Below are 15,198 nucleotides of genomic sequence, written 5' to 3' on the forward strand. Positions count from 1 at the left end.
TCTGTTACCACCTACACCTCCAGGGCCCAGCCACTCAGGGCCTGATACGGTGTGAACTTCCTGGGGAAGTTCTTCATCTCCTTAAGCCTCTACTTCCTCATCTTCAGGATGGGCATATCATTCCGCTTGCAGGGCTATTGTGAAGATTAGCAACATGGACTAAGTATGGGGTAATGCTTGGCATAGGGCGGGTAGCTGGGTGGCTGCAGTATTGTTATTTCTCTCGTCATTTAGACATAAATCAGGTGCTATTTTCTTTTAAGAGCAAAGTAAACAGTTAAGTCACTAAAACACACACCCACGCACTATGACACCCTAACCACGAGAAACTAGTTAAGAATTTTAACAATGAACAATCAGGGAAGGAATGAAAGATATTTACAGAAAATCCCATTATGAGGGAACATGCTAAAAATGTTATGATTTTGGCATGCAACTATTAAATATGTGAAGTGATTATTATTCTTACTTTCTTCCTTTTTTAATTTCCTATAAGTCATACCTGCTCTCACCTATTGATGAATGAGGAAAGTAATGTGACATAAATCACTTCCCAACAATTACGGGGGTTTTTTTGGTGGTGGTGGCGGAGGGGGGGGGGGGGGTCAGGTCAGTTATTCAAACAGCTCGATAATATGCTGCTTAGTTTGGGGAAAAGGTTTGTTATTTGTAAGAGAAAACAGCACTACTCACGTTGCATCTTTTACTACACTACAACACTGTGTTTGTGCTATCTGAGCAGAGGTATAAAGAAACAGGTGAATCCTAAAACCTAGAAATTCACAGCAAAGAGGATTAATAAGTATTGATATTACTATATTTTGCTGTTACAAGTAGAATAATGCCTCCACAGTTGAACTAGGACTTAGAAGCAGATGGTTTTACGCAAGAAGAGAATTTCCATAAAATAAAAAAATTAAAAATTGCTATAGGGTCTTTGGATCTAATTTTGCACTTGATCTCAGGCAAAAGGCCGAGAAGCGATTGGATCTAATTTTGAATTACACTAAGAAAATGGAGGCAGGGTACCTGGGTGGCTCAGTCTGTTAAACATCGGATTTTTGATTTTGGCTCAGGTCATGATCTCAGGGCTGTGAAATGAGCCCCATGATGGCCTCCACACTGAAGATGGAGCCTGCTTAAGATTCTTTCCCTCTGCCCTTCCAACCCTCCCACCCCCGCATGCTTTCTCTCTCTCTCTCTCTCTCTCTCCCCCACCTCAAATAAATGAATCTTTTTAAAAATAATAAAATTTAAGAAATTTACAGAAAAAGAAAATGGGGAAGAAATAATGGATACTGGTAACGGTAATAGCTAACAACTATTGAGTACTTTCTTTGTGCTCAGTAGTACTGTTTTGTATGAATTACTTTATTTTCACAACAATCCTATAAAATGGGTACTGTTACCCCATCCTCCGGGAAACCGAATCATAGAAAGATTAAGTAGCTTGCTCAAGGTAACAAAGCTAGTAAATGGTGGAGGAGGTACTGGAGTCTAGACTGTTTACACAGCCCACGTTCTCAACCACCAGGTTGTCCATTCTGTTGGTCATTCAGCAGGTAGGTAAAATCACGGCACTGATGCAAGTATGAAAATGTATCCATCTGCTGCACTCACAGCCTACTGAGTGTCCATTAGCAGAAAGAGGAGGATGCCGTTGTCAGCCAGTCCTGAGTTCCAGGTCTGGCTCTCATGGGTTATGCAACCTTGTGCAAGTGACTTAACCTCTGGACTTCAATTTCTTCACCTGAAAAATGAGAATGATAATATATATCTGACAGAGATCTCTTGAGGATTCACGAATTTACGCAACCAATTTTTTTTTTGAGTATTTATTAAATGCCAGGCATTGTGCTAGGTGCAAGGGACAAAAAAGTATCACAGAGCTCATATTCTTGAGTGAGAAGAAGGGAAATCCAGCAATCACATGAACAAAGATATGATCACACAGGAAGCTGAGCTCTGACAGTCCACCTGTTGTGGGGAAAGGCAGGGCAATGAAGGCTGCCCCAAGGAAGCAAAGCAAAAGCTGAGAGATGAATAGGAACTAAATAGGTAAAAAGCACGACAGGCAGTGAGTGAACAGTAGCTTTGAAGGATACTATGAACTTTGGTCTTTCTCTTAAGAGCAACCAGAGGTCACTGGCAGATTCTGAGGAAGAATGACATAGATTGAATTAGATAATGGCTGGGAGTGCCTGGGCACAAGGCCCAGAGTGTAATAAGACCCCCACCCCTCCATTCCAAAAGTATCTCTGCTCTGACTCATTCCATTTTAATAATATGGCTGAATCAAGCATGCAAGACTCTTAAGAGACTATCACAGCCTTAGAGATCAATCAACACTTACTCGCTGTCCTACCCATTCCAGGACCCTGGCCAGACAAAAGAATACAAAGATGAATAACAGACCTTGATTTCATGGAATTTAAGAATCTAGTTAGGAAGACAAGATGATAGAAAGCTTCAGTGGTTCCCTTTCTTTTCAGGATAAAGTCCAAAATTCCTCAGCAGGTAGGTGGAGGCCCTTTGCGATATGCTGACATGTCCCTTCTCCTCTTCTGCCGCGACCACCGCCACGGCCACCACCGCTTAGCCACCAGCCACCCTTTAGCACTTCTGGTCACAAGTTGCCCACTTCTGAAACTTTTGCACATGCTGTCCCCCACCTCTTTTTTCCCCAGATTACAGAGATTTTTTATTTTGATACTTAATTCAAATATTGGAAAAGGCAATCATGAAAAACAAGGCAGGATCACTAGATCTCAGTATCTCTTTACATGAAGTTTTTTAGAAAAAGTACATCTGTGGGGCAGAAAGCAGACTGGTGGTTGTCTGGGGCTAGAGGCAGGCAGGGCTGACTGCAAATGGGCAGGGTGATGGAGATGTTCTGGAGCAGGACTGTGGCAATCCTGCACAGCTGCATACATTTACTAAATTCACTGAACTGTACACTTACCATAGGTGGATTCTATAGCACGTAAATTACATCTCAATAGGCGGCTAAAGAAAAAGAATCAAGCTTGGTTGTGGGACCCCCAAGGAAAAGAAAAAATTCAGAGTAGAGAAAACAACCTTGAGGAAAGCACAAGGAAAGAAATTCCTTTTTTTTTAAATTTTACTATGTTATGTTAGTCACCATACATCATTGGTTTTTGATGTGGTGATCCACGAGGAAAGAAATTTCTGATTGAACATTAGATAAACCCAGCAGTTGGCTTAGAAGAGAGCCTGACTGGGGAAAAAAAAAAAAATTGTAAAGAAAAGGAAAAATGTGGTCCCCTTTAGGATAAGTAGTTTGCTCTGGGAACTGTTACAATTTCCGACACAACTTTTGTTTGAAACCAACCAAAGATCACTTATATGAAATATCCTTTCCTTGAAAATTATATAGACTGTATTAATATGCATTCCATTTAGACCAAGAGATAGTATTTCCCCTAAGGTCCCTTAATATTAAAGTGATAAGTTAAATTTAATGATACATTAAAACCTTTTCAGTGTTTTGGTTTTCATTTTTTCCTACTGGGGACGCTATAGAAAACTGTTGGCTCCTCCGTGCCTTTGTGAATTAATAAGCAAGTTTTCCGCAAAGATTAACAAATGTAATTAGCCCAATCCCAGGAGGCATCCTGGAGGCTTCTAGATCACCTCACTTTTTGTTTTGTTTTGTTTTGTTATTTTACAGTCATGCTAAGTCGGATATTATTTTGGGGATTGTCAATTAATGCCAAGACAAGCAGAACAAATTTAGTTCCTACTCCTACACCCTAGACTTGGATGGCCCAGCTCCTTTCACTGGCCACAGAATTTTCTTTCATATTATTTTTTTGTTGGACAGAGTTTTAAGTTAATTGAAGGAAAATAATTTAGCCAGTGATAAAAAGGAGAAACAATCGCACCAAGCATCATTCTTCTTCCCCTCAGAGCTCAAGCTTCTTGAAAACTAAAACCAGCAAACAAAAGCCTATATAGGCTTTTCTTAGAGAAAATATTAATTACTTTTAATATGTTCATAAAATCTATATTTGAGATACAGTATCTTGAAAAACGGTATAAATTATATATTTTCTATGAAGAAAAAAGGACCTTTGAGTGAAGCCCAGCTGTGGGAACTAAAGTTCTAGGCTTCATCACAAACAAAGCATATTATTAAGACCCACTTCTGAAAGGTTCTGTACAAAGAAATCTCACTGGTCCTACACTGCACAGTAAGCAGGCAGCGCTATAAAGAAATGTATATGAATCATAAAACAATTGGCACAGTACAAATAAATCTAAGGAAATGGATTGATTTGCTAGATAAAGCAAGGGAAGGAATTTTGAAAAAATATACAATAAGGGTCTTAAATGAGTTGAAAGAGCTCTTTTTAGAGATTTAGCTAAACTGAAATAGGGAGTTATTTATAAAACTTCCAACACAGTACTGAAAGCATTTATTCTTTGAAAATCCACCAAATCAATAGATTTCAGTGAGCCAACAAGTAAGTTTCCAGATTAACAAGAGAAATCTTTAACAAAGGAATTCTGGATTTCTATTTCTAATGAGTTAAGCTAACTCTTTACATACATACTAATACAGATTCACGCAGAGGTAATAGGACATGCAATTAATGCCGGTGGGGGGGAATTAAAAAAAAATGAGACAAGAAGCTAAGATAGGTCCCAGGGGTCACCCTGTCAACCAACTTACTGTTTTGTGTGTTTTTGTTTTTGCTTTTTAGTGGTCTTGACCAGGTAACGAGCCATCTGACTCAATGTACAGACCTCAGGGAATTTCTAACCATTATTATTACTCAGACAAAGCTAACTTTTCTCCTTCCAATTACATACTTCAGGTATTTGCCCACAGCATGGAGACCCAATTCACCCACCCTAGCCCCACCCACCAAAGATTTCCCCCCAGGAAATCCTCAGCAATCCTCAGGTTCACTTAACATACACCCTACATTAGCTGTTTCTGGATTTAACCCTGTCATTAACCCTCTCCTTTCATCCCATAACTCAACACTACCAGAAATAAGTCAGACGCACGGGGGCACAAGTGACTAGGCCTTAAGTCATATAACATAGTGATAAGTACAATGTCGTGGGAGAAAAGGCCAAATTACAGTTTTACAAACGTAGAGAGAAAATGTACTATTAGGCTGAGACATTTCATCAAATTTATGAACATCCATCCCTACCACAGCAAGTGACCATCACATCCATAAGTCACGGACTGCCAATGCAGCTCTTAAAATTTAACCACAGTGACCTTGAGAAACAGTCCTTTACTTTCATAGCAGTGGTTTGAAATCTGAAAGTGAGATTCCATATTTGTCAGTTTAAATAGAAGTACATTCAGTGACTTATTACCTGCTCCTAACCAGTCAGGAAAAACATAAATGGAAAACAACAGAGTGCTTTAAATCCCAAAATGGATGTGTACACACAAGAGAGCAAACCTTGAAGGTTTTCAGCCGGTAAGATTTCTGCCAACATTCTTAGTCACTACACGAAATACCACAGTATGACTCACCACCACCTATACCCAGTCATGTTCTCTGTGTCTGACAGACATGTTTTCCATTCGATATATAAAAATAAGAAGTGAGGGCGCCTGGGTGGCTCAGATGGTTAAGCGTCTGCCTTCGGCTCAGGTCATGATCCCAGGGTCCTGGGATCGAGTCCCGCATCGGGCTCCCTGCTCCTTGGGAGCCTGCTTCTCCCTCTGCCTCTCTCTCTCTCTCTGTCTCTCATGAATAAATAAATAAAATCTTTAAAAAAAATAAAAAAAATAAAAAAAATAAGAAGTGAGATCCCACAAGCAAAGGCTGACTAATGGAAATAATTTTTAGTTTCTTACTACCAATGGTTAAGTGTTTTATACTATTTCCCTTCCTTTAATAGTAGGCAATGCAAACTATAACCAGTTTGCTAGACAAAATCTGCTGCTAAACCTGTAGGCTTCTTATATAGCTTGTGTTATTTCAACCAGAACTCATTAGAGCAACTTTAACTTTTAATTAGTACGCACCACCAGCAGTGTTCCAGGAATCTAAAATAAATAACTCTGTTCTAAGTATATGTTAAAATTATCTCCCAATATCCATCCAGCCACCTAATATCCAGTTTTTACATCTATAATCTGGTACAACTTCTGGCGGTGACAAGGCTTAACTGAGAGAATTTCTAAGCAGTGTTTCCCTAACTGAATGAATGGAAGGACTTTGTCTCCTGGGACAAAGAACCAGGGTAAAGTGATAGACATAGAAAGGCACCCAAAGGCCCTGGGGGCAACTGTGAAACCGAGTTCCCCTTCCCTGAATGACACCTGTGGTGCTCTCCCCAGCCCAGGCCCTTCCCACATCTGCTCAGCAAGCTCTTCAGAGACTTTTTGGCAGCTCAGCCAACACTTAAGTTTTATTTGGGTCAAAAAATATTTAGCACAATAGGTCTCTTCCCACATTGCAGCTATTTATCATGTCACTTACAGCAGAGAGACTGGACAGAAAATAATTCTTAAACCTTATCAACCTTATCCTCTCAAGCTGCTACCCTTGATGCTAGATATTTTGGTGCTCCCCTATGAAGAGCAGGACTAAAGAGAATGGTAACAGTGGATGGGGGACAGGAAGGGTGCAAGGATCAGCCCAAATCCATCACTTCTACTTTGAGAATAATTCAGAATATATACCCAACCGCTGGAGGATTCAGCAGTCATGAATTCATGCACAGATGCACGCATGCATGCATTCAAATAGTTACTGAGCATCTCAAGTATTAACCTTTAGTAATTAGTTACTCATCCAGGCCACAAGCATTTACTGAGCACCCACTCTAGGCCACGCCCTACTCTGGGCCCTGGGGTTCCTCAGGATGAAAACCCGGATTACAATGCCTGTGTGTCATTCTGCTCTCTGAAAATGCAAAGGTGTCTATCCATAGATGGATTTAACAAAGTGAGTGTCCATATGGGAATAAACTCAAACCATCTGATTGTTTAAAAGATGGTAAAGGACTTGACTTTTTCTTCTACATCCAAGAAATACCCATCTTTCCTGAAAACAACCTGTATATACATTCTAAATAAGCTTTCAGTCATTTGGTTTAATTTAGTTCTTAAATATTCCATTGCGTAATGAAATAAACAGCAGCTGTAGGATGTTTCCAGTGGATTCATTTAAAATTGGACAAGAGGGAAAAAATTGCTACATTTTTAAGGATCTTATTTTCCAAAAAATATACAGAGATATGGTTCTTTATCCATAAGCCAAAAAATCATAACTAAAAGATGTAACTGGTACTGAGCTCCTGTAACACACATCAAGAAACAGTCTGAAATTCCTGAGTAAATCTGGGAATTGAAGGTGGGGGAGGGGAGGATTCCAAGTACAGTGGATAAAATTGAGGACAGTTAAAACTGAAATACACTATCCACATATTGGGCATTTACCTCCCACAGGCCATGTGACATACGTTTTATGTGAGCAAATGTTTAGACGAATTCCAATGCATCGATACATAGTCTCATGTGCAGTTATTTATACAAACTACCAGATTGTTCTAGCCATTACTGAAACACATTTTCAAATTTATACTGGAAAGCTTACTAAACCACATGACTTATGGAGATGAAATTATTTTCCCAGTCTTTTAAAACCTGTATTGATTTATATGGGGACATGTAGAGAGTTGGCAAGTCAATACAGTATGTTGACTTTGCGTAATCTGCACACGGTAGCCTGAGGATTAAGTTAAATAATCAGGTAAGTAGGTATATACTGCTCAGTCTCTTTAGAATTCATAGTAATGAAATTCATCAAGGCCAAGGGGACTCATAATCATTTTCTAACATCATTAGTTCAGAGATGGTTTTGCAGCTATTTGTATTAAAAGGAAAAAGTTTTCATGTTTCTTTCCTCCATCTTTCCACACTCCCCCTCCCATTTCAGTCCCTGTAAATCTAAATTACGAAGCACCCAGAAATAAGTGTATTGATTTAAGTATCTAACATGCAGTAAAAAGTCTATACTTAATAGCCTATAGGAAAGGACATTTGGAATGATCTTGGCAAGATAAAATATAAATTTAGTACTAGAAGGAATAAAATGGTTTTGTGGTCTCACCTTAAGCTTTACTGGATTTGTTTAGTAGTAAATCAGAAGACAAGAGGGGAGCTTAAGAAGCCATGCTGACCATCTTACTGTCTTTAAGCAGACAGGGCCTCCAACCAGTACAAAGAAACGTAGACTGTCCTTTGGGATGAAGATCTACTGCCAACCCTACTCTGATTCTGAGAAGTAACGCAATGTTCTATTCGGAAGTACAGCAGATAAAAGCAAGCAAAACCACCTATAGTAAAATCACCCTGTATCACAAACCATCAGCTGTTCTCGGGGCCAAAATAATTTGTTTATGAAGTTCCGGGTTTGGGATCACTTTTTTGTGACCTGTAAACTGACCGTGTATTGGCAGCAGTTCACATCTGCTACACAGGAATTTTAGCACTGAATACATTTAAGCCCATATCTACTTTCCCACTTCCCTCTGTGATGTATTGCATATTTTCATACTGTTCTAAACATTTTTCTATAAACTCATCAAGTTGAGGTATCCAAAAATGCCACAGACTCAGGGGAAGACCTATTCAATATATATATTTTTTTCTTTATTGTCAACTAATCATGTCCTTTAGCTAAACAGAATATTTCTCTTTGACCTTTATAGGTTTATCAAACGAAAAGAATTTTAACCTCATGGAAATAGAACAATTTTAATATCAATTTTTTCACTGGATTCTGATTTTTGGCTTCCAGACAACTGAACACTTTGAGACTATTCTAACATTTCTTTGAAGTCTTTATATAGTCTGATTTTCTCTGCTTAATTACTGAGAGAAATCCTTTACACTCTAAGAAACAATAGATTAAAACTAGATTCCTTACAGTTTTTTTTTTCCTTCAATCAGATTAAAATTAAATGTTCTTGCTACCCAACTTTTGCATCTTTTCTTGGAGACAGGGAACTGAATAGCTCCTATGAGAAACTTTCTATTCTTAGTCATGGCCTTAGTGTGAAAGGCGAGTTTAAAAACAAAGAGATAAAAAGTGTTGAAACTTGTCATCATTTCTAGTGATAATGGAAGAATTTTTATTAAAAAGAGCTTAAGATAGTCCTAGTAATAAATGAAATTATGTTGGCAGACTGAGAAGATGGGTAAAAATTCACATAGCTAGGAACAGAACAAAATTTGTGCACCGGCAAATCTGTAAGACAAATTTGGATTCCTGTAGCTCCTTTCATACCAAAGTGACTTCAGAATATATTGAAAAATGAAAAGTTTACTGATGTAGATTCCCAAGTGAATTCACTTGGCACAGTTTACCTTGACTGTGAATTCATCTGATTCTGATAAGTCAACTAAATTCTCTCATCCCTGCTATCTTCATTTCTCAAATTCTATACTGGCTACTAATGTCCCCAGTAACTAATAATAAAACTGATGTCTAGTGATTAATTATATTTATGAGTATACAAATCTTCCCATCAACCTATGGTATCCAGCATCACCACGTTCCCCATTTGAGATTTAATTTTCACTGACAATCCTCAATAGTATAAATGGTAGTTTTGTGATCAATAATGAAGTTTTTAGTAAGTTTCTTTAAAATAGTTTACATTTCTTGGAAGGCACAGTACTCTAGTATATTATCTTAAAACATTAGACCCATTGGCCAAATAAATGAAGACTGAGCAGTGAATTCAAAAGAAGACAGATTAACCAGAAAAGTGTAAAATGTAATTGGTCACATTTCAGATTTAGGCAAGGTCGGGTCCATGATGCATATTTCCAACTAGTCATAAATTCATAGTGATGTACTGTATTAGAAATGAAAGCTTTCCTCTAATAAATCTATGAAACTGATTCCAAATACATTAAAACAATGCGTGTACTAGAAGAATGGAGATTTGGTGCAAAACACTTCAAAACCATAACCAGGTTTATCTTAAACTTGGTTTCTCACCTAAAATCTCAGCCAGGTAAAGCAGTTGAACATCTGCAAGTTTCACAAGGCAAGAGAGCTGAGGGAACCCGTTAGGAGACACAAATTCCAGCATCACTGTGACTGTGGAATATTCTGTAGGTAACCCTTAGCCCACCAATTTCTGGTGTATACAGGAGTCTATGCATTGGGTGGAAGAGCAAAAGGGGGCTCCTCGTAATTCTCTCTTTCCTTTTCATTTCAAAATTAAAGTACCCTGAGGAGGTATACATTGCAGCAAGAAAGCATCTCACCTCAACAACTGGACTCAAATGAAAACAGAATCTATTCAACAAGACAGGACACCTTTTGCTAAACTTATCAACACTTTACAGAGACTTCAAAGAGCAATGGTTATTTTTGTATATGTAATCAGACAGCAAAATACTCTGCTGTACTTTTATATATTTAGTTCGCTGAGAAAACTGTAAGAAAGCAGAGATACCTTCCTCTCATTCAAATAAGAATCTTATATAACTAAACCAATAATACAATCATCCCCATCCCCTTTTCCAGAACCTCTTCTCAGAAACCTCAGTCCTCCCAGCCTCCTATTTCATGTTCCATCTACACTGAGCTTTCTGTTCCTTGAGCCTTCCGTGCTTTCTCTCACCTCCCAGCCCCCTACACATGTTGTTCTCACAGTCTGTAACATTCCTCTCTTCTCCTTGCCTGGATATTCCTACTTGATTTTCATGTCTTACATTAAATGAAACTTCCTCCACAAAGCCTTCCAAGACCCTTCCACACTAGTTTAGGAATCTATGGGGTTTGGGGGTAGGTGTGAGCAAATAGAAAGTTTGGAATTAACCAACAGCTAAGTTAAGGAGCCAAGCAAGAATGGAAATCAAATACCTTCTTTTTTACACATTAAAGTGGAGTTGGAGAACCCAACTTGCACCTGCGGACAAGTGGCCTTGCTGAGATTTCAATGCTGAATTAGACACTTACTGCCAGCTGGACAACTGCAGAACTCCCCCAAAGGGGCTTACTCCTAGGTAATTTATAGCACCAAGGGCCACAAAATGTGTTTTCCTAAAAGGAGGTTGATTTAGAGAGAAATTGAGGAAGAGAGAGGGACCCAACTATGCATATCCCCAAGAGGAGCTGGAAGAGAAGCTAGGAGTTTCTGGATAAGAGAGCTAGGGTTATACATGTGGAACCTGTGAGTGGGACTCCCTCCTCATGAAAAAAGGGAACTGAACATTCTTCCCCAACAATATATACTGGGGAGGAGCCCCTTATAATCCTTGGGCACTCTGGATAAGATTACATGTTTAGTTGCCTGTTTCCCACACTAGACCTTCAGTCCCACAAATTCATGAAGAATCATTGCTGCTTTGCTCACTAGTTACCTTGGGGCATAGAGCAGGCACTTATCACGCGCATACACCCCAAAAGAACTGACCAGTCAATTAATGACACATTTTTCTGTTCATCCTAAAGGAAATCTTCTATTTGCTAACATTGAGATGAACAAGTTACTTGAATAAGGACCACTTACAGAGTTATAATGCCTAGGAGTCTTCAAATAGGTTGGGGGGGGGGGAATCTAAGACCTTTAAAAGCCTGTAGAAAGACCATAGATAATTTTATTTTATGGGAACCGTATTGAGTCTTAGGTTGGTTATGCTCACAATTTGTGGCTGAAGCAAAGGACAAAGCAGAAAAAGTGGGGCGAGAAGGTGGGGGAGGTAAGACAGGGAAAAAAAGGATCAATGCCTGAAAGGCATAAAATACATAGCAGAGATTACAAAAGCTCTCAACTGAATATTTTTTAAATATACCACTCAGTTAAAAATTGTTAGCATAGAGACTACTTCTATTCGACAACTCACAAAAATAAATAATTAATTAGTTAAAAAAATTTCCAAGTTACATGTCCTCAGTTCTCCAGGAGATATAGAATAGCTTTAAAAACAGCAGGTCAATCTGTAGGAAGTAATAACAAGTGTTGGCAAAGATGGGGTCAAACTGGAACCCTTACACACTGCAGGTGGGAATGTAAAATGGTGTAGCCAGTTCCTCAAAAGCTAAGCATTATGTTACCATATGGCCCAGAAATTCCACTCTTAGGTCTATATCCATGAGAACTGAAAATACATTTCCATGCAAAAACTTGTATGTGAATGAAGTTTACAGTAGCATTATTCATAATAGCTAAAGACTGGCAACAACCAAAATGTCCATCAATGATGAATGGATAAACAAAATGTGGTATGTCCATACAGTGGAGTCTTATCCAACCACAAAAGGAAAAGAAGTGCTGATATATACTACAATATGGATAAACTGAAGATTATGCTAAGTGAAAGAAGCCAGTCACAAAGGACCACATATCATATGATTCCATTTCATGAAATGCCCAGAATAGGCAAATTCACAGAAACAGAAGTAGATTAGAGGTAGCCAGGGGATGGTTGAGTTGGGGAGAAATGAGAAGTGACAGTTAATAGATAAGGGAGTTGCTTCTGGATGTCATGAAAATGTTCTAAAATTTATTGCGGTAATTGTTGCACAACTTCGTGAATATACTAACAGCCACTGAGTTATACGCTATAAATAGGTGAATTATATAGTCTGTAAATTAGATCTCAATAAAGCTGTTATTTAAAAAAAAAAAAGATAAGCAGGCTTTTGGACTGGGACCCCCAGGAACCACTACATCCTGAAATTGGAATGAGTCTGCCTCCACTGCCTGTAGCAGGTGCTCCTCACAGCCCACCTTCTTTACAGATTCCCATGGCTGACCTCCCATTCAGCTTTGCTTTATTTATGAGATGATAAGGTTGCAGTAAGCAATTCTGCAAGCAACCTATTCAGTACCACTTTTAAAAACATTAAATTACTGCGTCATCAGAAGAGGCAAAGGAAACCAGCTTACAACAACCGGCTGTGATGAGATGCTTTCCAACAGATACAGAGGTCAAATGCCTTGCAAGTTAGGACCCACATTGGCTCACTCACAGCAGGCAGATTAGCCTTCAAGAAAAGGAAAAACCTGGCATATCTGCTTAGGGTTTTGTGCCCGGGAAACACCTGAATTACTTTCCATCCCTCTCACTGCACTAGGATGTGAGGTGTAAAGCACCTAATAGAAGCTAGCCTTTTCAAAGACATTATCTTCTTTACACCAACCCTATCTGAGATACGGTACTATCCCCATTTTATAGGCAAGGCAATAAACTTAAATTCCAACAGAAACCATTTAAAGGAAGCCACCACAGGTTGCAGAGTGGTCCGACCCCACAGGCCATGCGGTACCCCCTTCCCCAGGTGGCCTCCCTTTTCTGTGCATGGGCAGAGGCAGAAGTGCTTCTGTGAACACTCAAGAGAACCCAGGGCAGAAGTTTCCAGTGGCTTTGAACCCACCTCTCTTGCCCCAGGACACCCCTGGCCATTGGATGGATTTGTGGTCTAAGTCCCTAAAGTCAGGAGTAGACAGAAATCCATCCGTCACTCACCAGGACAGATATAAACCTCAACATAATTTGTTTTCCAACGGTTTCAGCTTAAAGTTCTGGTTTGGCATTGGCTTTTTAACAGCTAACAGCTGTAGGCAATTTTCACACAGAATAAAGACATCAATAAGGCAGAGAGTGGAATTTTCTCCCTTACGAATACAGAACAATGAGCTGTCTTCAAGATGTACATGGAGCTGCCACCACACGGACTCTGGCTTAGGTCTCATTTTGAGTCTGATAGAATACAATTGAAAAGACAGTGGATGTGGGTGCTTTGAGGTGCTAGCTCTGCCCGCCAGCTCCGTTACCACCACGAAGGCCTTCATCTATCAGCGACATCTATCTCTTTAGGCTGACTTTTGGTTTTAAAATACTTTTAAGTGGGAAATAAAACCAAGCCCGTGAATACATCATTATTGCCCTTCTTGATAGCCATCATGGTAGATGATTCACTGCCTCTCCCTGGAAAAGGATTATGTGTCCTCCACCCCCCACCCCCCAGTGACCTCAGGACTGTCCATGCAATTTGCAGTGCCAACCTCTACAGAAGAATGATCCATCCTTACTCTGTGAACTCAGGAGTGGCCAGGTGATTTTCAATGGCCAAAGAAATGTGGGCAGAAGTGACATGTATCATTTCCAAACATGAGCTTAGAGCCTGCTAGCATTTTACCATGTCTCTCCTTCCTCCTCCACCAGGCTTGGGTCTTGGATGGAAGATGGTGAGAAACAGAATCACAGCTAGACATGTAGCATTAACAAGTGCTAAGCCACTGCCATTCGTAACCACTGAGGTTTTGCTATCACAGGATGAACTACCTGAAGATGACTGAGACAGCCATTAACACAGACCCCCTCCACTTCTCTTCTCACCTTCAATCGCTCCTCACAGCTCACCTCCTCCAGAAAGTCTTCTGTGACTACCCTCCTCATCACTATGTCCTACACCTCACAACACATCTATACACAATCTATGCAGAGGTAGGTTGTGCTTCTTCCTTTAGTGGTGTTATACCTGTATCAGTCCCCTTTTGCTACTGAAACTATCAGCTGTTTAGGAGCAGGTTCTAGTTTTCCATTTTGAACCTCCCAATTAACACCTAGAACAGAGTCTCTGCATGCAGAGGCGGGAGAGGAGAGAGATTTCTTTTCTTTTCTTTTTTTTTTTAAAGATTTTATTTATTTATTTGAGACAGAGAGAATGAGATACAGAGAGCATGAGAGGGAGGAGGGTCAGAGGGAGAAGCAGACTCCCCGCCGAGCAGGGAGCCCGATGCGGGACTCGATCCCGGGACTCCGGGATCATGACCTGAGCCGAAGGCAGTCACTTAACCAACTGAGCCACCCAGGCGCCCTTTTTTTTTTTTTTTTAAGATTTTATTTATTGGGCATTATTTTTTCTCACTTTCCAGAAAACAGGCTTATAGGCTTTTTCCATACTTACACAGATAATAAAGTCGGAACAGTAATTCGAACCAACGTCTTCCTAATTTCCATGCCACTACCCTTTAAACTGTGCCATAATATCCCCAAAAACATAGAATGGAAAGAAACATTACTTCAGAAGTGCCTGAAAAGCTAAGCTAAAGAAAGCACTTACATCTTTTGATGAATGGGTCCTATACCAGATACATCTCTCACTTCAGTATAGTGGATTCTAAAATATAATAGGATCTATAAAAAGTTTCCCACAACAGTTATTA

General features: G+C 39.5%; 1 protein-coding gene across 2 annotated transcripts in view; it reads right to left on the reverse strand.

Annotated features, from left to right (window-relative positions):
- Window positions 1-15,198, reverse strand: part of DAAM1 (dishevelled associated activator of morphogenesis 1) — a 112,863-nt gene that overhangs the window by 81,039 nt on the left and 16,626 nt on the right. The gene's annotated exons all lie outside the window — the stretch shown is intronic.

This window comes from Neomonachus schauinslandi, chromosome 9, assembly GCF_002201575.2.
Source record: "Neomonachus schauinslandi chromosome 9, ASM220157v2, whole genome shotgun sequence".
In the NCBI taxonomy this organism is placed as follows: Eukaryota; Metazoa; Chordata; class Mammalia; order Carnivora; family Phocidae; genus Neomonachus; species Neomonachus schauinslandi.